This window comes from Lynx canadensis, chromosome A1 (assembly GCF_007474595.2).
Source record: "Lynx canadensis isolate LIC74 chromosome A1, mLynCan4.pri.v2, whole genome shotgun sequence".
Classification (NCBI taxonomy): Eukaryota; Metazoa; Chordata; class Mammalia; order Carnivora; family Felidae; genus Lynx; species Lynx canadensis.
The window spans coordinates 71,303,651-71,328,757 of record NC_044303.2 but is presented as its reverse complement, the minus strand read 5'-3'; the positions used below and the strand labels follow the sequence as shown (position 1 = coordinate 71,328,757).

At 41.5% G+C, this 25,107-nt stretch overlaps 1 pseudogene; it reads left to right on the top strand.

Moving 5' to 3' along the window:
- Positions 1 to 65: 65 nt before the first annotated feature.
- Positions 66 to 20,715, top strand: LOC115509450 (annotated as a pseudogene).
- The last annotated feature ends 4,392 nt before the right edge of the window (positions 20,716 to 25,107 follow it).

The following is a 25,107-nucleotide window of genomic DNA, read 5'->3' as shown; positions in this document are numbered from 1 at the left end:
GCTCTGCTGACCTCTCACCCCGCCGAAGGGGGCGGAGAAGGGGAGCGCCAGAGCTTCGGCCAATCATGCGCCGAGACCCGCGGCCCCGCCCCCTGCCGCTCAGGAGGGGACGTAGGGGCGACTGGCCCAACCGCGGAAACTGGCAGACCCGCCGCGGGACGGCCGAGTGCCCGGACCCGAGGGAGGGGGCCCCGACCGGACCCCGGCGTGAGCGAGTCGGGGAGGACGCGCGTGAGTTCTGGCGGCAGCTGGTCCGCGCCTGCTTGGGGTAAACCCCGTCCTGTACCAGCGTCCACCTAGCTACAGTCCGTGGCCTGGCCACTCACTCCACGTCAGTTAGTGACCTAAGCCCCATGGCCACCCTGCAGGGCCGAGTGCCCTAAGTTCCAGACATAAGCCCGAACTATATTCCTTTTATTCGAAGGCATAAATTGCAAAGCACCAAGTCAAGATAAGATTTTGAACAGATAGCAGAGATAATGCTCTAGGTCTAGAAATCAGAGATCGGAGCTCAGGCTCGAAATAGCTGCTTGTCCGAGGAATTAGCCAAAACCAGGTCAGTTTCTGTTGCTTCCTAGTAGGCACCCTTACGAGTAGTAGTGCAACTACTAAGGGCCAGACCTTGTGCTGGATATCCCAAATTCTATCTCATTTAACCTTCACAAGAATTCTAAAGGCCCACACATTATTCCCATTTTGAAAAACTGAATTTATAGGGAGGTAAAGTCATTTAGCCAGTAAATGGTGACACCAGGGTTTGAACCCAGGTCTGGCTGTCTTCAGAGGCTGGGCTTTTGCTTTGCTGTATTACAAATTTTATAACATAAGCAGCACAGAGAAATAATATTATGATCACCCAGGCCCCCATTACATGGTTACAAATCAACATTTTGTCAGTCTTATTTCATCTAGTCCCCCTTTTCATCTTTTGCTGGAGTATTTTACATTGTTTTGTTTTTGTTTTTGTTTTTTAAGTTGAGAGAAAGAGAGCAGAGGAGGGGCAGAGAGAGAGGGAGAGGGAGAACCCTGAGCGGGCTTGGCGCGTTCAGCACAGAGCCCAACATGGGGCTTGATCCCACGAACTGTGAGATCATGACCTGAGTCCAAATCAAGAGACGGTCACTTGAAAGACTGAGCCAGCCAGTTGCCCCATGCTGGAGTATTTTTAAGCAAATCTCAGACATCAGGTCATACCACCAACAAACAGGCCAGTATCAGCAGTTCTGCTCTTAACTATTTTCCTGCTCCTTCAGAGTCACCTTGAGAGAGTTGCAAAACTAGGAATGACCTAGAGTATGTTACAGCATAGCAAATGCCTAAAGGTACAAACAAAGTGTTTGGGATAGCAGAGAGATGACATTTCGTGGAACTGTAAAATGTAAGTAGGAACTTTCATGACAGACAAAATAAAAAGGAATATCAAGTTTCACAGGTTTTTTCATCTATGTATTTAAGGCTGGAATCATTTCCTACCGGAGAAACCTGCTTTTTTTTTTTTTTTCTTTCTTTTTCTTCTTCCCATTTTAACCTTTGGATTTGTTCTCCTTACATCCTGTCTGTTTTGTTCTTTTCATGAAAGGCACTTGTGGCAGAAACTACTTGTTTTCTCCACTCATTCCTTTAATAAGAGAGCTCCTAAGTTTTAGCTGCACACAGGCCACCCAGCTCAAGGCCGCAGTATCCAGCCTCCCTTACAAGGGGTATGGCCATGTGACTAAGGGCAGTCTCATGGAATGTAAGGGTTGTGCCCTTAAAGAGTAGACGCATGCCCTCCATCTCCTCTACTCTCCTTCCTGAAGTTAGACATGGGTGGGTGCTGGAGCAGTCATCTTCACTCCAAGACAGGAGCCCCATGTTGGAGATGGCAGAGCAAATGACAGGAGGAGCCCAACCCCCTGACTCTGTGGAGCCATCTTATCAGCCTGCTGCTGCTTAATGCATGTTCTGGGACAGAGAAACAAAGTTTTATCTTGTTTAAGTCATTGTTATTTCTGCCTTTACTATAGCAGCCAAAACTGTATCTTAACCAACTCATACTCTAGTATCCAGAAGTGAGGTGCTGACATAATGAAACCTGAAATGCATGGTGATAACAGTGACAACCCCAAAATCGCAAACCAGAAGCTGAAAGCTGACAACTCTTATTGCCATGGTACCTCTTTGGCAAAGTGGTTACTTTCAAACTTCTGGACAGTCTTGCTATCACTATCACTGATACAACCTATACTTCTAATGCAATGTTTTCAAAGACCAGCAGCGGCATTTTAAGTTAAACAGTTCTACCTTGTCTGAGCTGTGCCACACACTTAGGATGTTTATGATCTCCAAAGCCCACTTCCTGTCTGAAATGTCTGTGAACAGTTGTTCCATATACTTTGTCTACTTTATCCACAGTGACAGAGAAGCAGTTACTTCATTGTGGCCAGAAGCAGGTCTTTTCTCAAAACTCTGCAAGTATCTTTACATCGTCTTCTAGCTTCCAGAGTTGCTCTTATTCGTGATCCAATGTATCTGATTACAGTTACCTGGCTGCTATACTGTTGTGTAGTGGGTATGGAGCAGAGAGAAGTCCGAGTTGTAAATTAGGGAATCCTGACCAGCCATATGCACAACAAATAGCAAGCCTGCCCTCCACCAAGAGATCTTGACCTTTGAGCTACACATATCTGGCTCTCTTTGAGGGAGAGTATGCGCAGACTAGGTATGCTGGATTGAAAACTGTGTTTCCCTAAATCTTCTTCCCTTTATGGTGCCTGGTTAGAGTTGATCAAAAGAAAAACTGATAAGATATTTAGAAGGCAGGAGTGAAACACTCTCTGAAGATTATTACCGTAAGATAAGTAACGTAGTTTCCTCCAAAGTCTCAGTTTGCTGTCATCCAGGTTGTTTTTCCCAACTGCTACCCCTGCTGACCACCAGCAACTCCACACCCACCACTGGCTGCTTGACTGGAGAGCCACAAAGGGGTTAACTATACATAGGTAACTGCTCCTTATTGACCCCTCCATGAGATCCTTCTCATTCCCATTTGGCAGCCAGACATGTATGGCTTCTCAGCTATCTGTCAAACTCCATCTTGTCTACGTTGCAATGCATCAGGCAGACTGTTTTAATCTCTCTCTCTCTGGTCCTCTGAAAGGAGCCTGTAGCCATTGACTAATGAGAGAATGCATCAGGGAAGGAAAAATAGCCCAAGTTTTCAGGAATTACTGGCTCTGAACTGCTAGTAATTCCTAGAGACCCAAAATGCCATTGTGTCCCACCACTGAAAGTAGAGAATGTGGCACAACTATTTGAGTGATGAACGGGTGGACCATGGCAGACACTGCTCATTGTCTTCTAATGTCCATCTTGCTCTCATTAGTTCGGTAAAAGAACTCTCACAATTTAGGTGGGTGTATGGTAAGAACTACATTTCCTCGGGGAAGGAAGGACTTCCATGGCAGCAAGAGTGGCCAGGTTACTAAGTTTTGCCCAACGGGATGTAAGCAGAAGGGACGTGGACAGCTCTTGGGTTGTGTCCTTCAAAGGAAGGGGCACGTCTTCCACTTTCCCTTCTCTTCCCAGCTTGCCAGAATGGAGGCATACAGATTATAAGGAAAATTCCAAAGAGCTGAGGAGATGGCAGGATCTAGCTAACTGCTCTCCAAATATGTTCATTCTTCTTCCTGAGCACAATACTAGGCAACATTTCTAGCCTCCTTTACAGCTAGATGTAGTGAGGCACCTGCATTCCTGTCAGTGGAGTGTGAGTGGAAGTGAGATACTCCAACCTCGAGGCTAGGTTCATAAAACCCTCCATACATTTCTTCACACCCTTTCTTTCTCCTCTCATCTGCTGAGACTCCTGGAAGGCACTAGATAGAAGGAGCCTTGGGATCTCAATGCCTAAGTAGACCAAGATCTTTCTTGCCTTCCCACACTAAACTGTGACATGAGCAAGAAATAAACTTTGTATTTGCTTAAGCCACTGAGATTTGGGGACTGCAAAAGCAGTTAATCTACCCAGCCTAATACAGTATTAATAAAGGGAAAATAAACAGACTAAAAAGGACTTTTGTACACATCAGAAGGGAAAAGATGATATTTAAGAGGAAAGTAGATTTTTTTTCTGAAAATAGAATGAAGGAATATTTAACACTAAATTATAGAATTGATAAATTTTGACAAGAACTCTTCAAAATCAAAGTATTGAAAATATTTTTTACTATTACTATAAATGAATTAGACCACTGCTTAAAAACTGTCAGAATAAAAATATACATTAACAATATCAGGAATAGTATCCATCCTATGAATAGCACCGAAGGTATCTAAAAACATGGCAAGGATTTCTTCTCCTTGTTTTACTTATTTATTTTTTGCAAGAGAGAAAACACAAGCAAGAGAGGGGAAGAGGGAGAGGGAGAGAGAATTTTAAGCAGGCTCCATGCCAGCATGGAGCCCAGTGTAGGGCTGGCTCTCACAACCATGAGATCATGACCTAAGCCAGTTAGGCACCTATCCAACTGAGCCACCGAGGCACCTTGCAAGAATTTCTTCTCAAAGAATTCAGTATTAGAGTAGGCTCTAGAGAAGGAGTTGGCAAACTTTTTCTGTTTAAGAAATAGTGAAGATTTCAGGCCTGTAAGAGGCACATAAGTCTCTGTTGCATACTTTTTTGTTTCTTTAGCAACCCTTTAAAATGTAAAAGTTTTAAACTAAACTTTTAGCTTGCAGGCCTATAAAAACAAGAAGCAGGCTGGATTTGGCCTGGGGTGTAGTCTGCAGACCTCTGCTCTAGAGTAGTGCTATACTAAGTGTACTCCAGCAACCACTGCCCATTGGCCACCAACGTGAGAGTTATGTGACAAGGCTGTCACATAAGATCTTTTAACAATTTATGTATTTATCTCAACACACAGTCTATGGTATATTTGTTCAGGTTGCTTTAGCAGATGTACTATAGACTGTGTGGCTTAAGCAGTAACTATTTCTCACAATGCTGGAAGCTGGGAAGTTCAAGATCAAGGTACCAGCAGACCCAGTGTCTGCTGGAGGCCGCTGCCCGGTTTGTAGGTGGCCATCATCTTGTAGCCTCACACAGTGAGAACAGAGAAAGATATCTAATGTCTAATGTCTTTCCTTATGAGGGCTCCACTCTCACTGCCCAATCACTTCTAAAAGGCCCCAACTCCAAATACCATCATACAGGTGATTAGGTTCAACATATGAATTTTGGAAGGATACATTCAGTCCCTGGTAGGAACCTATAACTAATGTTCTGAGGATTGACACTGGCCTGCAGACCAAATTTTGTATGGTACTGCAATCAAAATCATGTCATGTTTTATGGACATCCACCATCCTTGGAACACCTTTCTAACATTGGGGAGTTTCTTACAGGATGAGTTCTCCCCAAGATAGAACCAGATATTTGCTTTGTCTTACTCCTTTACAGTTAGATTCAGGCAGATGATCTAGCTGCACCAGTAGCTGCATCCTAGAAAGGTGTTGATTCAAGACAGCTATGTGATAAGCAGTTGCTACCCAGAATCCATTTGCTGGTGAGGGTAGCAGCACAGGCTCCCAGCTACAGGATCCATGTGGGGTCTTCGCTGGGGTCTTGTAGGAATACTGGAGTATTCTATCCTGTCTATGTATCCTCCAATTCTACTCTCAAGCCCTTTGGAGATCTTGTGAGTTAATGTCCCTTAATAGATTCCATTTCTGTTTAGACTAGCTAGACTCTTCTATTGCACCTAAGAACTTACTGATATAGATGTTTACTGATAAATGAAATTAATTCACCATCCCAAATTAAACAGTGTTCAGGTCCTATCATTAACACCAGAGCTGTTTTTCTTCAATAAAAAACTTTGGGGGGCACCTGGGTGGCGCAGTCGGTTAAGCGTCGGACTTCAGCCAGGTCACGATCTCGCGGTCCGGGAGTTCGAGGCCCGCGTCAGGCTCTGGGCTGATGGCTCAGAGCCTGGAGCCTGTTTCCGATTCTGTGTCTCCCTCTCTCTCTGCCCCTCCCCCGTTCATGCTCTGTCTCTCGCTGTCCCAAAAATAAATAAACGTTGAAAAAAAAATTTAAAAAAAAAAAAAAACTTTGGAGTTTGTAAGAAATAATAATAAATAATAAAAATCATTTTAAAAATTGAGTTTGTTCCAATTAGTGTAAGAGAAAATTTTTAAATGTGGTCTCTTTCCTCAAGGACTTCAAAATTTATCTAGAGAGTGAAAAGTAGCATACCAAAAACAAAAAATAAGCACCAAATTGTGCACCAAGATACAAAAGCCTATCTCTAAACAGCTCATGAGGTACAGCCAGGCCCAGAGCTCTTTCCTAGCATAGCAACCACAGAAGATCCTTGAAGCTCTCGGTAACCAACTTTGTGTCCAGCAGCCTCCTCATTTTGGCCACGGGTTAAGGACACAAGAACTGAACCCGACTCTTATGGAAGATTGTGGGAGAATTCTCAAATATGTTTGGGACCATGGTACCTATGCATAACAATTTTTATTTTCACAGAAACAAATCAGTAATAGTTTATGACTATTGTCTTTAAGCAACGTATGCCAACGTCCCCAAACCCTTTCATATCTGCCCTGAGAGAACAAATAACATTTGTAAATACTGTTATTTAGGGAACTTCCTTGCTTACTCTTTTTGATATGTGTAGATTAAGGATAAACTTGACTGGATCCTGGAAGATCAAAAGAACTACAAAGAGTCCATTTCTGACCCAAATGAAAAAAAGACAGTAGATAAAATAATAATAATTAATATTTATTGAACGCTTATTCTATGCCAGAGACTGTTCTCAGCAAAGCGGTGTTTGGAGACAAAGCTGAAGGAAGAGGAAAGACCAGACCCTGAGGAAAGTAAATATTATACTATGGAGTTTGGGGCTTTCATCTTCCAGGCCAGAAATCACAATGTGGCAGAATGTGGGCCACACACAGCACAAGACTATGTTTGGCTTTAGCCGTGTGTGTGTGTGTGTGTGTGTGTGTGTGTGCGCGCGCGCGCGCGGTGCACTCCTGTGCACGTTGTATGTTTCTCAAATTGAATTAGTTAATATTCAAAATATGGCAGCTTTCGTGTATAAATCCAAATTTTCTTTTCTTGAGATAGTGAAAGATTTAACAATGTGGGGATCCCCACCTAAAAACATTCAAAGGCATCACCATGTGCCACACTCAGTCCTTTACTCATTGTCTTTAGATGCTTGTGTTTTTTTCATCCCTGTTTTTTAAGGTGGAAAACCTGAAGCATCTTAATCTAGGAAGTGATACTGTCTTTGCATTTTACAATATTTTTTTGCATTATTCTAGAACTAGTGCAAAAGTATCCACATGGATAAATCTCACAAATATAAGATGCAGCATAAATAAATAAATAAGTAAATAAATAACAAATTGCTGAAGAATATATACAGTTTGATACTATTTTAATGAAAGTTTTAACATGAAACAGTCTTATATTATTGAAGAACACATGCATAAGTAATAAAGGGATGAAATAATGTGTGGGAACACTAGTTACTGAGTTTGAGAGGCAGGTTGCCCTTGCCGAGGGAGGCTAGGGCTGCCATAACTGGGTAGCTTAGATTTTTATTTTCCCACAGTTCTGGAGGCTAGAAATCCAAGATCAAGGTGCTGGCCAATTCAGTTTCTGGTGAGAACTCTCCCTAGCTTGTGGACAGCTACCTTCTCATTGTGTCCTCACATGGCCTTTCCTCCCTGCTTATGTTCAAGGAGAGTGACAGAACTCTCTAGTAACTTTTCTTCTAAAGTCTCTAATCCTGTCAGTTCGGAGTCTGACCCCAATGACCTCATTTAACTTTTAATTACTTCCATAAAGGCCTTATCTCCAAATACAGTCACAATGAGGTTAGGGCTTCAACATATGAATGGGGAAGGAGTGGGGAGGGGGAGACACATTCAGCCCATAACACTGTCCCATGAAGGGACACACACAGCACACTCTTGACCCAGCAATGAAAATGCATATGTGCAATGTTTTTGCCCAGGGAAGACTTTCAGAGACTCAGTGAGCAATGTTTCTACTGGCGGCTAGTCATGTAAGCACCCTTTGCTTAACACCTACCAAAACTCCAGATACCCAGAAGAAAAGAAAGTGTTCAGCAATAAACCACATTATTTGCATAGTCTGAGTACAGTAGGCCACCCTTATCAGTGGAAGGCAGTAGGAATGTTTCCAAAATCCAGCCAAGGGCGAACTTTGCAATCAGGCCCTTCTAAAGAAAGTCACCTCAGGGGTGCCTGGGTGGCTCACTCGGTTGAGCGTCTGACTCTTGATTTTGGCTCAGGTCATGACCCTAGAGTTGTAGGATTGAGCCCTAAGTTGGGCTGTCTGCAGTGCCTCCTTGGGATTCTCTCTTCTTCCTCTCTATCTGCCCTTCCCCCACTCATACTCTCTCTCCCAAAGTAAAAACAAACTTTAAAAAAATGAATAAAGATAGTCACATGAGGCTTGCTGTGTCAACTCTCCTCTGCACACTTACCAATGACCTCCTCAGCTCTGCTGTATCGCTCCCACCTTCTGGTTAACAACTGCTAAGATACCCAATTGCTAAGCACTAAAACTGGTATAGTAACTGTCTATAGATTGTTTCTAGGTTTTAATACCATTGCCAATCAAAGCCAATCATAGTATACTTTATGACCTGAAAGGCCCTTACAATCCATAACATGTTCTCTCCCAAGGTAATAATTGATGATATCTTTCTAAATTAATTATGTGTCATACTTCAGGAGAGGATCTCACCCTCTTCCATCCCTGGGTGCTGATTAACATAGCAAGCAAGCTCTTCAGTCTTGTTACCATAGCAAAGATAGTTTGGTGACCATCTTAATCCAACAACGGAGTTGGAAACACTTAAAGCATAGTCAAGAATGTTTCTAAAAAAAATAAAAAAGAATGTTTCTAGTGCATATCCTACTGCCTATAATAAAATCCTGGCAAAACTAAAGCTAGAAAAGAGAACAGAACCAAAGTTTCTTTGAGCACTTCCAAATGCTTTATATAAAATTGCCCTAACAATGGGATATGAATGTGTTTTGGTAATTGTGTGTTCATATTTTTTTAAGTATATTTATTTAATTTGAGAGAGAGAGAAAAAGAGTGCGCACAAGCAGGCAAGGGGCAGAGAGACAGGGGGAGAGAGAATCTCAAGCAGGCCCCACGCTGTCAGAGCAGAGCATGACACGAGGCTCAAACCACAAACCAAGAGATCACGACCTGAGCCAAAATCAGGAGTCAGACACTTAACCAACGGAGTCACCCAGCCACCCTGGTAATTGTGTATTTATTAGAATTAAGTTTTCTCTTTTCAGAAAGCCACAACTTGTACAGAAGCATAAAGTTTCCTACCTAAGGAGTCTTAACTTTCTCTTTGGGGGCGGAAACATTCATTTCACTGGAATTTTTACTAAGGAGCTTTATAAAGCTCAGTACTTCATTGCCCATATCATCCTCAATCCTCAGGTAGTACAGAAAAGACAAATAGAATTCTCAACTCTAGCTAAATTTTTAGAAACTCTGGAACTTGGCCTGAACAGTTGCCTTTTATCTTAATGACAATGAAATCAGACTCCATAGCCAGCCCATTGACTCTCAATCTATTAACTAATAGGCAGGCATCTTATCTGCCTGTCCCCAGTTATAGACTTTTCCTTATTACAGGCTGAAATAGCCAAATATTGCAAATGACTCATGTGATACATTGAGTTGTTTTTAATTTTTTTAAGTTATGGTAAATTGTAATTAACATCAAATTTACCATTTTAACCATTTAAGTTTATTCATTTACTTTGAGAGAGAGCAAGAGCACAAACAGGGGAGGGGCAGCAAGAGGGAGAAAGAGAATCCCAAGCAGGCTCCATGCCCTCAGTGCAGAGCCCAATGCCGGGCTGGATCCCACCAACCATGAGGTCATGACCTGAGCTGAAATCAAGAGTCAGATGTTTGACTGAGCCACCCAGGCTCATTATAACCATTTTAAGCCACCCCATTATGTATATATATATATATATATATATATATATATACATATATACATATACATATATATACATATATATATACACATATATATACATGTATATATACACATATATATACATATATATATACATATATATATATAGCCACCCATTATAACCATTTTAAGGGTACAGTTCGGTGGTATTAAATACATTGACATTGTTGTATAAACCATCACTACCATCCATCTCCAGAACTTTTCTCACCTTGCGAAATTGAAACTGTTTTCCTTAAACACTAACTGCCCATTTTCTGCTCCCCGCAGACCCTAGCCACCACCTTTCTACTGTCTCTATGAGTTTGACTATTCTAGATATCTCCTATAAGTGGAATCAATGCACAACTTTGTCAACAGATGTGAGTAGCTTTTTCAGAACATCCTTCAAAACAACCCTTTTCACTATTTAAAATGAGAGGTGTTATCTCTTTAAAGAACCATGAGAAAAAGACTGCCCTGACCTCACTGGAAAGGACCTTACAGGCACTATGAACGACTAACACAGTCGTCCCACTCTGGGGTGTTGATCCTTGCTTTCTGACTTGTTAATGAAGGAGAAAGAAATCCTTCTTGATCAGAAAGACTGTTTGTTCCTGCTACAGACCTCAACCTGAGAATTCTTAGGAGTACTCCAGAAGCAGAAAACCACAGGAAAGAGCTTCCACTCAAGACTATCAGAACAAACTAACGACTGCAGGCAGGAGACAGCCCAAGCCCCATGGAACATGGGAAATCAGGGAACCAGCACTGCACATTGTCACACTTCAATCTGTATGCACGTTTTCTTAATTTTCCTACATATTTTCCTTTACCTTTTTTGGGTTAAGGTTCTGGATTGTTGACAGCTTGTTACCTCTTAACTATGGTACCTATAAGCAATGGTTCGCTTATAGATAGAATCAGCTGATGAGAATTGTTGAATTGTCGGGAATCTTACTAAATTCTTCAAAGCTTGAAATCAGCCTGTGGAAACTTTTACACAGTGGAAACAAGAAAACTACACATCAGGGCCTCCCCTACTCCCACTGTCCAAGAGAAAGAATCTGTTGTTAAACATTTACCAGCACACCACTACCTAAAAAGTACCCATCCTTAATATTGCCCTTTGCATTCTTAGTCACTTCCAAGCATACATCCAACTGACTACAATTTGCTTATGATATGGCTAAAATATACCACTAAACTGTTAAATTTGTATTCACTTTCCTTTGGGGACCACCCAGCTTCACTTGGTACCAGTTCCTAGGTATCAGGTGGTTCCCTAAGTAACTGGACTCAACCACTAAGCACCTTTTTAGATGGAAAACACCTCAATAAGCCAGGTGACCAGAGATCTGAAACTCCTTATCATAAACTACAAAAAAGAGAGATTCCTCTCTCCGCTTGTAAATCTTTCGTGAGTGCTAGACTTTGGAAGTAACTGTTCACAGTCACAGAGCTTTAGAAAGCAGGAAACAGATGGTGTACATCCAGAGGTTATGTCACCTTCACACACCTTACCAGGCAGCACACCAGGGATGCTCAACATGGAGCTCTCACTTTAGATCTAGCCCATGATTACTCTAAATTCACTTGCTGGCACTGGACTCATCTCGATGAGTGACACCATCACCGAAGTTACCACAAGACTCCTTTTCTTGTAAAAATTGTGTGCTGAGCTGAAAGCTAGCTGCCAGTTCCTTTCACAACTCTGGCTCCAAAGCAAGATGTTTCTTATTAGAGAGAGATAAGAAGACACAGAACATTTCTCAATCTTGTCTGGGAAGGGCAGGCACCACTGCCTGTCTGTCTAAGCCTGGACAACTCAGCACAGGCCTGTGTGTTTCATTCCTGCCACTAGAAAACTAAAATTTCTCACACACGTTAAGAGATCCAAATTGTTTGGGGCACCTGGGTAGCTCAGTTCGGCAACTGACTTCAGCTCAGGTCATGATCTCACAGTCTGTGAATTAGAGCCCCTGAGCTGTCAGCACAAAGCCTGGAGCCTGCTTCAGATTCTGTGTCTCCCTCTCTTTCTGCCCCTCCCCACTTGCACTCTGTCTTTCTCAAAAATAAATAAACATTAAACATTTTTTTTTAAAAAGAGAGATCCAAATTGTTCATTTTTGGCACAAGTGGCCCTCTGAGCACTTAATCTTTCTTAAAATAGACACTGAGTATTTTGTCTTAATAATAAGGCTGCATTTCAGGCTGGGCTGCTTTGCAGGCTGAGGAACTTCATGTGTCAAATGGTGATGGTGTAAACTCTTGGTAAATGCAAGGCTTAATTCCATTAATTATTTGTGCAATTATATATTTAATATATGTATCACCCATAAATTCTATTGTAGCAGAGTTTATACTTTTATCATTCATTGTTGTTTCTCCTATGCCTGACACATATACTAGGCACACAATAAATGTTTCTGAAATATGTACACACACACACACACTCATACACACACACATATACATATATATGTATATATATGGGTTTATATTGATAGTTCCAATTTAAAGTTAGGATTATACTGATTTTTTTTATCTTCATAACTTGGAAATCTTGGTTCCTAATAACATTAATATTTCCTTACTTGTTTTATTTTATCATACACAAAAGCACAAGAACAACAATATTGCTAACAATAAACTTATTGAATGCAGTTCAAAGTATCTTTGGAGTTTTATTTGTCCTTAGACTTTATATGGGCAAAATGTTATAGTGGTCTATGTTCCAAAGTAACTTTAATTATCTTCTCGGGATGCCTGGCTAGCTCAGTCAGTAGAGATATGACTCTTGATCTTGGGGTTGTAAGTTCAAGACCCATGTTGGGTGTAGACACTACTTAAAAATAAAATCTTAGGGGCGCCTGGGTGGCTCAGTCAGTTAAGCGTCCGACTTCGGCTCGGGTCATGATCTCGCAGTTCATGAGTTCAAGCCCTGCGTCGGGCTCTGTGCTGACAGCTCAGAACCTGGAGCCTGTTTCAGATTCTGTGCCTCCCTCTCTCTCTCTCTGACCCTCCCCCGTTCATGCTCTGTCTCTGTCTCAAAAATAAATAAATGTTAAAAAAAATTTTTTTTAATAAATAAATAAAATCTTAAAAAAAAAAGTAATTATGTTCTCAGTGCAATTGGGTTTCATATTCAGTTCCACTCATTGGTTTCTGTTTGTGTTCAATTTTAGGGTTTTTTTTTTTTCTTATTTAACTTAGTTTAATTTTTTGAATATATAAATCATTTACATGATTCAGAAGTCAAAACTACATAAAAAGGATACCCAAAGAATTAAATTCTTGCACCCACCTTTATTCCTTATACCCATTCTACCCATCCTTATTAGGAACCCTTTCCATTTTCAGAAATATCTTGTTTATTCTTCTTTTTTTCATACAAATAAATATATATACCTATGTACAAGTATATACAAATATGTTTATGTGTGGATATGCCCTAGTTTATTCAATCAGTCTTCTATTGATGGATACTTGGATTTGTTTTTAAGCTTTTATTACAAATAACTTCACAATGCAGAGCAAAGTGCATACCATATTTTGCATTTGTAAAGGGATTATTGTCAGCTAGTTTCCCAGAAAGATTACCAAATCAAAGGGTAAACACACATGTAATAATTTTGTTGAATATTGTCCAATTTTCCCTCCAGAAAGATTTTGCCATTTTGCAATCCCACTGGTGATGTTTAAGAATACCTGTTTCTGGGGGCGCCTGGGTGGCGCAGTCGGTTAAGCGTCCGACTTCAGCCAGGTCACGATCTCGCAGTCTGTGAGTTCGAGCCCCGCGTCGGGCTCTGGGCTGATGGCTCAGAGCCTGGAGCCTGTTTCCGATTCTGTGTCTCCCTCTCTCTCTGCCCCTCCCCCGTTCATGCTCTGTCTCTCTCCGTCCCAAAAATAAATAAACGTTGAAAAAAAAAAATTAAAAAAAAAAAAAAAAAGAATACCTGTTTCTGGGAGTACCTGGTACCTGAAGTTGGCCGCTCAACCGACTGAGCCACCCAGGCACCCCAAGTGTCTGACTCTCGATCTCAGCTCAGCTCATGATCACAGTTCCTGGGATTGAGCCCACATCAGGCTCTGCATTGACCACAAAGATCCTGCTTGGGATTCTCTCTCTCCCTCTCCCTCTGCCTCTCCCCTGCTCGCTCACTCTCTCTCTTTCTCTCTCTCTCCAAAAATAAGTAAAATAAACTTTAAAAAGTTTCTGGGGTGCCTGGCTGAATCAGTTGGTGGAGCATGTGACTCTTGATCTCAGGATTATGAGTTTGAGTCCCATGTTGGGCGTAGAGATTACTTCAGAATAAAGTCTTTTTTTTTTTTAATTTTTTTAACGTTTATTTATTTTTGAGACAGAGAGAGAGCATGAACAGGAGAGGGTCAGAGAGAGAGGGAGACACAGAATCCAAAACAGGCTCCAGGCTCTGAGCTGGCAGCACAGAGGCCGACACGGGACTCGAACTCACGGACCACGAGATCATGACCTGAGCCGAAGTCGGCCGCTTAACCGACTGAGCCACCCAGGCGCCCCAGAATAAAGTCTTTTAAAAAAAATACCTGTTTCTCTCCAGGATTACCAACATAGGGTGATGTCAAGCTTTTGGACCTCTGCCAGTCTGGAACTGGGAAGGATTTGAGATGTCACCTTCCTTGAGTGCTAACAAGTTAGCCTTAGTTGGTGTTACCAGAAGGCCTCAGACTCTTAGGTCAAAAACAAGAGAATCTATTAGTTATGGTACAGCAGAAGCCTGAGCTTCATGTTGGCATCAATTCATCTTGCCTCCCACGTCCCATGGGGATGATGAGGAGCAGCCCGAGTGAATGCTGTGGCCAAGTGGGTTTGTGTCACAGTAGAGGAATACCGAGCCTAGGAAACCCCTAATCTTATATGGGGCTGCTATATAACCTGCCTAAGCTTTACTCCGAAGGAAATATTATCTTTATTATCCTAGTCAGAAAACAAATCTGCCCTCTGTTGCATGTGCATTTCTTTGTTTTGTTTTGAATGTTTATTTTTGACAGAGAGAAAGCACGATTGGGGGAGAGGCGGCGGGGGGGGGTGAGGGGCAGACAGAGAATCCAAAGCAGGCTCTGTGCTGACAGCAGAGAGCCCGACGTGGGGCTGGAACCCACAAATGGTGAGATCATGACCTGAGCTGAAGTCGGATGCTTAACAGACTAAGCCACTCAGGCGCCCCTGCATGTGTATTTCTTTTAGGAAGAATGTCACCGACTACTTTTTCAAATGTCTCATAGGCATTTGCCTTTCATCTCCTGTGAACTGTCAACATTTCTAGCTATTCTCCTCCTGGGTTTTTGTCTTTGTCTTTTTTTTTTTTAAAACAGTTTCATTATGATATAATTTACATAGAATGACATGCTCACCCATTTAAAGAGTACCATTCAGTAAGTAGTATATTTACAGAGTTGTGCCACCATCACCATAATATAACTTTGGAACATTTTTAATACCTCCAAAAGAAACCTCTTATCCATTAGCAGTCATTCTCATTCCCACACCCCATCCCCACCCCACCCCACCCAGCCCTAGGTGACTGCTAACTTCCTCTCCTTCTCTGTAGATTTGCCTATGCTAGATGTTCCATGTAAATGGTATCACACCGTATGTGGTCTTTTGTGACTGGCTTCTTTTGCTCGGCATGGTTTCAAGGTTCATCCATGCTGTAGCATCAATCAATACACTTCTTTATTCTTTGTTATGTATTGATAGAAATTAATCATTTTGTGTAATTTCAGTTGAAAATATTTTCTGCCAGTTTTTCATTTGTCTTTTGACTTTGCTTATGATGATTTTGCCAAGCACAAGTTTATATGTATCTGTCTGTCTGTATGTATATGTAGATAGATAAGTTAGATATCAAATATTAGATAGGTAGAGATGTATTTAAATGTATTGATCTTTCTCCATGGCTTCTGGGATTTGAATTATAATAGAATGGCTTTCCTCATGTCCAGGTAATAAAGAAATGGATATGATTCACCCTTGAATATGTTGTTTCATTTTTTTACATTGAAATAACTGATCTATTTAGAGTATATTTTAATGTAAAGTAAGGGACATAAATTCAAATATATATTTTTTTCAAATGACTCTCCAGTTGTGCTAATCCCATTTTTTTAAGTTAATCTTTCCCCTCAATGATTTAAGATGCTTCCTTTGTCATATGCTAAATTTCCACATGTGCTTGAAATTATTTCCATTGGTTTGTCTGTTAGCCAGGTATCAACACCACACTGTTTTAATTATAGGATCTTTATAGTAATTTTTAATATGTGGTAAGGCCAACCCCTCTAATTGCTTTCTTTTGAAGATGTTCATGAGTATTCCTGCTTATTTATTTTTCCATATGAAGTTTAGGATCCAGCGCCAGGAAAATTTTGCTGGCATCTTTTTAGGGAATTACATTAAATTTATATATTAACTTGGAGAGACTTGAAATATTTATGATGTTGATTGGTCCTCTCCAAGAACAAGGAATGTGTTTCTATTTTTGATCATATTTTTGTGATTTTTCAGAACTGTTTCAAAATCTTCCTCATATAGGCTTTATGCATAATCTCTTCAAACAGTGCTTCCCACTCCTCTAATAACTAGGTCAACCGAGTATGGCCAATTATAGTAGCAGCTCTTCTCTTTGAGGAGGGATGAGGAGGTGGGCTGAGACAGAGGGAAAAGAAGAGCAAATATCTTCTATGTTCTACTTTCCCTGAGTTTTGTTCTATTAGCCCCACTGAGAGTTTTGCCTATGTATGCTGCTATGCTACTATATAGTACTCACTGAAACGCTGTCTTCCATGAGCTTTACTGGACAATATGGCTGAGCATAATGTGGTATGGGAGACAGACTAGAGACTGAATTTGGGAATCTAGTGTATAATGGGCTTTGGAGTGAAGCTATTCTACTTTTTACTCAAGTCGGAGATTTGTAACAGGAGACCTCGTCTGCTCAACGAATTGATTCCAGAAGGAATCAGAGGAGAAATAGCAATTATCAGGAAAGTGGTTTCACAAAGGTGAAAGCAGCACTTCCCTGGTAGATATCTCTGCTGTGAGATAGCTGTACTCCAGGTTAACTCGAGGCTTGCTTTAAAACCTAATGGTGTAACAGACAGTATATTACAAAAAGGAAGTATAGGAGGAGAGGAAAAAGCCTATTTCTTCTTTCAAATCCTTCTAGCTGCTCTTTAGCTCAGAGAACAAAGAGATTTATTATATAGGACCAGCAGCAATTTTGTGTTAATAATACTCAGTCATCTCTCTATTGGCACCATCATCTAAGCCTCAATAGGGACCCTGGAGTTACCCACAGATTAGCAAAATAAAAGGCCTTCTCTTCCAAAAGATTTCCCATGCTTTGAACCTTTCCTAATACCCTCAGTCTTAAAGTGTACCAGAACATCCATCTAATAGGGTACTGTGTACCTGTAATAGGGAATAAGGAAAATATCTACATACAACAGTGGACTGACTGCCAGGATATATTGTTGAGAGAAAGAAATCAAGGTAGGGATGCATGGCTGGCTCAGTCAGTACAGCCTACAACTCTTGATCCTAGAGTTGTGAGTTTAAGCCCTATGTTAGGGTGTGGAGCCTACTTTAAAAAAAAAATCAATGTAGAGAAAAGTATCTATAGTATACTAACATTTATCTAAGAAATGAGGACTAGATATAGATACATAGATATGCTTATATTAGGAACAATGGAGGGGTACCTGGGTGGCTCAGTTGGTTGAGTGTCCTACTCTTGATCTCAGCTCAGGTCTTGATTTCAGGGTCATAAGCTCAAGCCCTGCACTGGGCTCCATGTTGGGTGTGAAGCCTACTTAAAAAAAAAAAAATGGAGATAATCCATAGCTCTTGCCTCCACTCCTGCTAACAGTCTGACCTGCTCACACCGAGAGAGCCTGTAACTCCACCGTGCCATCTGTGGCATTTGGGCCCTTTTTGGCAGTGATGATGGTTTCTCTGATCAGTGTCTGAGTGCTATGAAGATTGCACACAGAGGTCCAGATTCACTTCATCTTCAGAATGTCAACAGATACATAAATTGCTGTTTTGGATTTCACTGGTTGGCAGTGGTTGACCAGTTGTTTGGATTGCAACCAAGTTGAGCAAAGAAATATCTTTACTGTGGCTTTGTTACGAAGCAAAATCTATAACCACAAGGAGACGAAATACATTTCCTTTTTTTTTAAGTTCATTTATTTATTTTGAGAGAGACAGAGATAGTGGAAGTAGGGGAGGATTAGAGAGAGAGGGAGACAGAGAGAATCCCAAGCAAGCTCCACACTGCCTGTGCAGAGCCTGATGCAGGACTCAAACCCACAAAACTTAGAGATCATGACCTGAGCCAAAGCCAAGATTCGGACGCTTAACTGACTGAGCCACCCAGGCACCCCAAAACACATTTTCCTTTTTAATTTAATTAGACTTTAATTCTCCTATTGGACTTATTTTGAATTTATTTTGAATTTAATTATTAGACCAAAATGGATGGTGAGTCATCCTACATCATTATAATAAAGGAGAAACTGAGCAAATAATTTGTATGTTGGATGAGGTGTTTGTATTTATTTTTTAGGATACTGCCAATAAGAAAGTGTTCCTGGGCACGGTCACCTATGAAGTCAGATCTTTGTTTAAAGTCACGATAGAAGACGGATTTTTGGCTATTTGTTTAGAAGCTAAAGGTCTTGTTAACTTGAAGCGTATCACAACTCCTTTATCAAAATGGAACCTTAAAAAAAAAAAAAGTGGAGCCTTTTCTTCTGGTACACTATCAAATTCTTGATTTAAAGCCAAGTGACAAAGTTGCATCTGTGGAAATGATTCACTATCATCACTGCAGAGATGAACATCTGCTTGCCCTCTGTTAACAGTGTAGAGAAACTATTCCCAGGTCTTGACACAGAAACTGCTAAGAGAAGGTGAAGAGAACTGGAGACGGAAAGTATAGGCCACTCTTTCAAGGACTTTTGCTATAAAGGACAGGGAAAGGTGGAAGATGAGAGACAGTACAGTGTGTGTGGATGTACATATGCTATAAATGATCCAGTAGAGAGGAGAAAAACTGATGATGCAAGAGACAAGGGGAACAATCCTTAAAACCGAAACTCAAGGCAAACCTGTTGTGATTCCATTGTGACAAAGTAAGTAATGTTTCCTGGGGAAGCAGATTTAGTCATGTTCTTTTTTCCTCTTCATATACATGTCTACTTTTTTTTTGTTTTTTTGGATCCTTTTTAACAGTGCTATTAAGAAACACTGGATGACAGAAGGACTGGATGCCTTTTATCAGGAGGCTTGGATTCCAGCTGAGTTGCTGTCACCCTATTGAAGCAGCTAAAAGAGGCTCTGGGACAGTATGTTCTCAGACATTTGCAACTGGCAGGGAGAAAGTCCCCATTTACTGGCTGCTGGAAAGGTAGCAGATCACATTGGGAGTGAACATCATGAAGTCCTTTTTAACTGTGAGGAACGCATTCAGATATTGAATGAAGTCATATTTTCCTTGGAAACTTATGACCTTACAACAGTTAACACTCCAGTAGATATGTATTTAATTTCCAAGGACATTTGGAAGAACACAGCATGGTAATCTTCTCTGGAGAAGGTTCTGATGTACTTCCACAGGGTTACATATATTTTCACGAAAACTTCTTTTAAAAAAGCCAATGGTAGAGAGAGAAACTTCTGAAAGAACTCTGTTTGTTTGATGTTCTCCACACAGATCAAACTACTGCTGCCCATGGACTTGAACTGAGAGTCCCATTCCTGGATCATTGATTTTCTTCCCATTACTTGTCTCTGGTACCAGCAAAGAATGGAATAGAGAGAGAGAGAAAGAGAGAGAGTATTTGAAGACTCTAGTCTTCAATCTGGAGAGAATCTGGTGGGGTGCCTGGGTGGCTCAGTTGGTTAAGCATCTGACTCTTGATTTTAGTTCAGGTCATGATCTCATGGTTTGTGGGATTGAGCCCCCAGTTGGGCTCTATGCTGACAGAGTAGAGCCTGCTTAAGATTCTCTCTCTCTTGGGGCGCCTGGGTGGCTCAGTCAGTTGAGCAACCGACTTCAGCTCACGTCATGATCTCATAGTTTGTGAGTTCCAGCCCCACGTCGGGCTCTGTGCTGACAGCTCAGAGCCTGGAGTCTGCTTCAGATTCTGTGTCTCCCTCTCTCTCTGCCCCTCCCACGCTCATGCTCTGTCTCTCTCTGTCTCAGAAATAAATAAACGTTAAAAAAATTTTTTTTAAAGGAAAAAAAGATTCTCTCTCTCCCTCTCTATGATCCCCATCCTGCTCACACACTCTCTCTCTCAAAATAAGTAAACTTTAAAAAAAAAGAGAGAGATTATCTGGTGACCAATAGAAGCCTTCAATGATGGTATAAGCTCAGTTAATAGTTTCTGGTTTATGATTTTACAGGAACATATTGAACACTAGGTTCATGATACACTGACAGTAACTGCAAGACAAACATTTCCCTCAGTACTCCTCAAACCTACAAAGGCAATTACTACCATTAATATTTGAATGCTGCTACCCAGGCCAGGCTGACTGGCTGACCGATTACTGGATGCCCAACTGGATCAATGCCACTACCCTTCTGCCTGCACTCTGACCCATTACAAGTCAGCTACCAAAGGTTAGGCACTCTCTAAAAGAGAAACTGAAAGTAAACGTTCCTCTTTCTTGTGAAGGGTAGTGGGATTGTTTGGTAGGACCAAACATCCATATGTACTTGGACATGAAAAAACAACCCTCTCAAATCTAAAAAGAAAAACAACATAAAATAAATCACAAAATTAAAAAGAAATCGTTCCTGGGGCACCTGGGTTGGTTAAGTGACCGACTCTGGATTTTGGCTCAGGTCCTGATCCCACGGTGAGATCGAGCCCCATGTCAGGCTCTGTGCTAACCAAGCAGAGCCTGCTTGGGATTCTCTCTCTCTCTCTATTTCTCTCTTTCTCTCTCTTTCCCTCTCTCTTTCTCTCTCTCCTCTCTCTCTCTCTCTCTCTCTTCTCTCTCTCTCTTCTCTCTCTCTATCTCTCTCCGCCCCTCCCCCCCCACATGCACACACACACACTCTCTCTCTCAAAATAAATAACTAAACAAAAAAAAAGAAAAATAGAAATCATTATTAATGGGGTGAGAAGAGGAATAGGATAGAGACAGAGATAGAAGCCAGGTATGTTTTGTATACTTGACTTTGAAACCATGTAAATATTTTACACAGATCTAAAAGAGTTAAATTTTTAAAATTTTTTTAATATTTTATTTATTTTTGGGGGGGGGCGACAGAGAGGGGGGCAGAAAATGTCAAGCAGGCTCTGCATTGATAGCAGACAGCCTGACACGGGGTTCCAATTCAGGAACTATGATGAAATCATGACCTGAGCCAAAGTTGGACACTTAACCTACTGAACCACCCAGGTGCCCCTGAAACAGGATTAAATTTTAGCAACCTTGGGGATCCTGGGTGGTTCAGATGGTTAAGCATCCGACTGTTGATTTCAACTCAGGTCATGATCTCATGGTTTGTGAGATGGAGCCCTGCATCAGGCTCTGTACTGACAGCGCGCAGCCTGCTTGGGATTCTCTCCCGCCTCTTTCTCTGCCCCTCCCCCCCACTCGTGCACATGCTCTCTCTCTCCCTCTCTCTCTCAAAATAAATAAATAAATTTTTTAAAAAAATTGTAACAATCTCTAAGTATCTGAAGGAAAATGAAGCAAATGAAATCACTGAGAATCCTTAGTGACCTCCTAACTGCTAAATCCAATGTTTTGCTTTAGAGTACTTTCAGCTTAACCTGTATATATAATTTGAAATTGTTGATCACTGACTCATTATTTTTTTATTTAAATTCAAATTGGTTGGGGCACCTGGATGGCTCAGTCAGTTAAGCATCTGGCTCTTGATTTCAACTCAGGTCATGATCTGACAGTTTGTGAGTTTGAGCCCAGAGTCAGACTCTGTGTTGACAGCCTGAGTCTGCTTGGGATTCTCTCTCTCTGCCCTCCCCTACTTACGCATGCTTGCATGCATGCTCTCTTTGAGAGAGAGAGAGCATGCACAAGTGAGCAGGGAAGGGGTAGAGAGGGAGGGGGACAGAGGATCTGAAGTGGGCTCTGCGCTTCTAGCAGAGAGCCTGATGCAGGGCTCAAATTCACAAACCGTGACATCATGACCTGAGCCAAAGTCAGACACATAACCAACTGAGCCACCCAGGCGCCCCTAAATAAATAAACTTAAAAAAGTAAATTCAAGTTAGTTAACATACAGTGTGGCATTGGTTTCAGGAGTAGGATTTAGTGATTCATCACTTACATATAACACCTAGTGCTCAACCTAACAAGTGCCTTCCTTAATGCCCACTTAGCCCATCCTCCCACCCACCTCTCCTCCAGCAACCTCAGTTTGTTCTCTTATGGTTTGCCTCCCACTCTGTTATCTTATTTTTCCTTCCCTTCCCCTATGTTCATCTGTTTTGTTTTTTAAATTCCACATGAGTGAAATCATGCGATATTTGTCTTTCTCTGACTTATTTCGCTTAGCATAATACACTCTAGTTCCAACCACATCATTGCAAATTGCAAGATTTCATTCTTTTTTATCGCCAAGTAATATTCTACTGTATGTACGTGTGTGTGTGTGTGTGTGTGTGTGTGTGTGTGTGTGTCTCACATCTTCTTTATCCATTAGTCAGTTGATAGACATTTGGGCTCTTTCTATACTTTGGCTATTGTTGATAGTGCCACCATAAACATTGGGTTGCATGTGCACCTTCAAATCAGCATTTTTGAATTCTTTGGATACATACCTAGTGATGCAATTGCTGGGTCATAGGGTAGCTCTTTTTAAATTTTTTGAGGAACCTCCATACTGTTTTCCAGAGTGGCTGCACCAGTTTGCATTCCCACCAGCAGTGCAAAAGGGCTCCCCATTCTCCACATCCTCACCAACATCTGTTGTTTCCTGAGTTATTAATTTTAGCCATTCTGACAGGTATGAGGTGGTATCTCGTTGTTTTGATTTGTATTTCCCTGATGATGAGTGATGTTGAGTATCTTTTCACGTGTCTGTTAGCCACCTGGATGTCTTCTTTGGAAAAGTGTCTGTTCATGTCTTTTACCCATTTCTTCACTGGATTATTTTTTGTATAAGTTATTTAGCACATCTACTGAATTACTGTCTATTCTTCAAGACCTGTCTCAGATGTTACCTACCCTGTAAAATCGTATTAGATTTCTCTAGCCATAATTGTTACTTCCTCTTCACTCTGATTAGATCTCTTTTATGACATTTATCACATAGTGACATACATTGCCAAAATGCCAAAATAGAAGTGGATAGGAAAAAAAAAACATGAGAAGCCACAAGATCCACATAATATCATCATTTGTGAGGGAAGGCATAGATAGAAGCAAGAAGGACTTGAGAAAATGAAATGGCTAAAATCAATAGTAGGACAGAATAAAGGCTCACACTAAGATAAAACCATAGGGAATAGAATCCAAATTGACTAGCACAGGAACACAGGGACAAAGGCCAAAAAAAGTCCAAATAAAAAGTGAAGCCAATCTTTCTGGGATCTGACACTTCAGGACTGCTGTTCTCTCCATCCCTGCTGGGTGCCCAGTGGGAGCTGGGCACCCTTGGAGAAGCAGGAGGGACCTGGGAATCTCCACGGCCCCTGGAGGTTCCCTGCCTCAGGGATTCCTGTGGGCTCTCACTCTCTTCATCCTGACCAAAGGTGCCTCTGCCATTAAGTGTTGTTTTGTGGTCCACTCTGGAGTTGCAACCCCCCTCAACTATTTGGCTTCTCTGTGCATCCTCCAATCACATTCTCCCTGTGGCCAAGTGGCTGGTGCCACCTTTCCTGTAGCTGCCTCCTGCCTTGCTTCCTTTGGGGCTTAGAGTACATTCATTCTTTTTCCTTTTGGGACCCACCACAAACTTCCTGTTTTCTGCCCCAGAAACATTCTATCTCTCAGCTCTGCCTCAGAGTCCCTTAAACACAGACTCCAGTGTGTGATTTTTCAAAGGGCATTAAGAAGCCATTCTTTTGGGGTGCCTGGGTAGCTCAGTTTGGTTAAGCGTTCGACTCTTGATTTTGGCTCAGGTCATGACCCCAGGGTTGTGAGACTGAGTCCTGCATCAGACTCTGCATTGACAGCACAGAGCCTGTTTGGGTTCTCTCTCTTCCTTTCTCTCTGCCCCTCCCCCACTCACATGCGCGCGCGCGCGCGCGCGCGCGCGCGCACACACACACACACACACACACACACACTCTCTCTCAAAATAAATAAACATTAAAATATATATACATGTGGGGCGCCTGGGTGGCTCAGTCGGTTAAGCATCCAACTTCGGCTCAGGTCATGCTCTCACAGTTTGTGAGTTTGAGCCCCGCATCAGGTTCTGTGCTGACAGCTCAGAATTTGAAGCCTGCTTCGGATTCTGTGTCTCCCTCTCTCTCTGTCCCTCCCCAACTTGTGTTCTGTCTCTGTCTCTCTCTCTCTCTCTCTCTCTCTCAAAAATAAGTAAAATGTAAAAACAAATTTTAAAAAATAAATACAAATATATACATGTGTGTGTGTACATATATATGTATATGTACACACACACACACACACACACACATATATGTTTTACTTCATAATAATCTGGAGTTGGGGACGGCAGGTGGGAGGAAAACTGAAACAAGATTGACCATGAGTTGATAACTGTTGAAGCTGATTAGGAAATGAGGGTTCACCATACTATTATGTATGCTTTTGTGTATGTTTAAGGTTTTCATGGAGCATGAATGAACTATTGCTATACACAATAGGCAACAAATCTCACAAACATTGAGCTGAACAAAAGAAGCCAGACACAAAGTGAGCATACAATGTGATACCATTTATATTAAACCAGGCAAAACAATTCTATGATGTTAGAAGTCAAAGGTGCCTGGGTGGCTCGGTCAGTTAAGCAGCTGACTTCAGCTCAGGTCATGATCTCACGGTTTATGAGTTCAAACCCCGTGTTGGGCTCTG